The following is a 2935-nucleotide window of genomic DNA, read 5'->3' on the forward strand; positions in this document are numbered from 1 at the left end:
TTCTTTAACCAGATAGCGAGGTAACCGGCGAGAAGGGCCATCGGCCGAATCTGCGGTCGCATGCCATAAGAATGATTTAAACTTGGTCCCTGCAGGAAAGCCACTCTCGGGACTGCTAATGGTATAAGAGTGAGCGTCGATCTTCTTCAACAGACCATTAACCTCTGAAGGAGTAAGCGGTGCCAGTTCACAAATAGCCTCGCCAGAATTGCTCTCTAGATTCCTAAACAAATAACACGCAAACTGCTTCAGACTCACATGTGACTTAGTCCTCTTCGCTAAAGGCTCAGACTGCGCCAAAGCAATATGATAGTGACATGTGAGGTCCCATAAAGTCTCGTAGCGATCGGGCATGTGATCCTTTAGCTGACTCAATTCATGGTTGGATGGAAAGTATTCCTGATATAGCATCTGACCCATGGGCAAACCAGAAATCCTGTGCATCTCATGGAGAGCCAAGCCCAACTCCCCTTGCCGGGTTAGAAAAGTGTTCGAATCCGGGTTATAGAGCTCGCACAAAGCGAAGAAATGCTTCGCGCTGACAGGCAAGCCATACATGGAGGCACGAATGGCTGCATATAGACGACAAGCGTGCAACTCCTTACTCCATCAGCTTAAGACGTACTTCGTCATACGAGCCCACCAAAGCTTGTCTAAAGAATGGACCCAGCTGTAGAATCTATGGCGCGCCGCAGGCATCTCCCGTCCTAAGTCAGCGAGGCGATTCTTTAAAGTGGAAGCAGAAGCAAGAAATTCGTTACGTGGCGGCGCATCCAGCCGTAATACTCCAGGACGCAATCCGACGATATGACCCCTGCTCGAACCTGGGGCTGCCTGATGAGTGATATAACCACAGTGAACGCTCTCATGCTCCTCCGTCAAGCGAGCTCAGTCAACGAGCGGTGTCGAGGAATCTTCGGCAAATATAGGAAACCACCGCCATTTTTATGAAGCCACTGCTCGGCGTCAATAAACACTGCATCCGGATATTTGGCAGAGTCGCCAAATAAAAAGTCGGTCTTCCTGAGAGATTGAATAGAACTGGCATCCTTCACAAAAGGTGCATATGTAATCAACTGTCGAAGAGCTCGATGTCCACCTTCCTTCACCACTTGGGCAACCTCTGTCGACGTGCCCAGAACAAACTAAAGAGTGAGCGGAATAGGTGAAAAATCATCGGAGGTGGAATAATACTCGTCACGACGTCCATCCACTGCATGAGATGAGAACGCTCTAGAGGGATATTCCACTGAAAACAAGCAATTAAGTGTTTGTTAGTTTCAGTTATAAAAGAAAGTTGAACTCATCTTACAAATGGGTAAGATAGAGTCACTGCCTTATAAATGGTGAGACGATTTGGCCACATTATGCACTTATAAGGTAGGATACATCAAAAACATATCCCTGCCTTATAAAGCACAATGCAGCGTCAAAACGCCCCCTTTATTTATTTTGAGATATGGTTTTGACCAAGCAAAACCCATCTTTAAAGCGTCGATCCTCGCCAAGGAGAATCAAGGCTCTTCCCGATTGCCTCACCAAGGAGAACAAAATGGGGATAAAGGACTAATCTGCAAATACGCCAAAAAGAGCTCACCAGCATATGAGGGAAGCACGCCATCAGCCGATGCAGTAGGGGAGCGACCTCTCGGGACACGCGACATGATGATCTGCAAAATAAATCAGGGGGTTAGATACAAAAAAATTTTAGTTAGGGTGACAAACTCTAACCCTAAAATTTTATCCCCTCTTTATTATAATTAAATCCTTCAGACCTACAAATTTTACCCCGTGAAGGATGAGCTCGAGGTATCAAATCACAAACTCTAACCCTCATATGCAATCCCACAAATTCATCTACTAAATTAAACATGAAATATGCCAAAATATGGAGGATTTACCTAAGGAAAAACTCGAGGATCCGACAAAAAATTAGATCTTGAAAGAGGCTCGAAGCACGTGATCAAGGGGTCTGAGAGAAATTTTTATATGAAGATTTTTGAAAGATTTTTCAGTCTAAGATCAAAAGGAAGGATAGATCTAAGACAAATATGAAGATTTAAGGGAGAAAAGATGCACGAGGGAAGAGAAAAGCAAAAAAGAGGACAAAAGGGGGGCCGGCCCTAGAAGGAGAGGAAAAGAGCTCTTTTATAGGTGAACCAGCCTTGAACCAGACCGGACCAGGTTGAACCAGACCAGACCAGTCTAAATAAGTTCAAAAGAGGCTGAACCAGGCCAAACCAGGCTGAACCAGGCCAAACCAGACTGAACCAGACCATACCAGGATGAACCAGTCTGAACTAGTCTTGAACTAGTCCTGAACCAGCTTTGAACCAAGTTGAACCAGTCTTGAACCAGGTTGAACCAGATTTGAACCAGAATTCAAATTGAAGCTGAACCGAGCATCGAAACAACTTCAAATCGACCGAGGGTTCAGTCCTTTGTTTGTTCTTTCCTCTCCCACACATTCGGAAGGGTCGGAAGATTTTTTGAGCCTAATTACTGCCTTTTTGGGTCATTATTAGGCCGGTTAGGCTCATTCGGACATAAAAAACACTCCAATAAGGTATACGAGTATAAACTATTTCCTATTTTGGTTGAGAAGTTCCTGGAGAATATTTTTTCTAAAAATATTCTTAAGGATAACTCAACAATACTATGCCGGACAACGCGTCGCAAATAAGCCCTCAACGCTGACAATCGATGGTCAGTTCTATGTTGAACCAACAAACACGAGCTAAAGATCAGAAAATCGGGAATCAACTTCAAGTTTAAAATTCCGACAATGGTCAGACAATAAATACAGCGCCGGAACCCTTACAGATATTCGACAAAGCACCGAATAGCCTGAAGGATTGAAGGAATCAAGAACAGAAGCCATTCTAAGGTCCCGTTACACCGACTGAAGGTTGGGACAATCATATCCAAAGTATTC

Source organism: Asparagus officinalis, chromosome 10 (assembly GCF_001876935.1).
Source record: "Asparagus officinalis chromosome 10, Aspof.V1, whole genome shotgun sequence".
In the NCBI taxonomy this organism is placed as follows: domain Eukaryota; kingdom Viridiplantae; phylum Streptophyta; class Magnoliopsida; order Asparagales; family Asparagaceae; genus Asparagus; species Asparagus officinalis.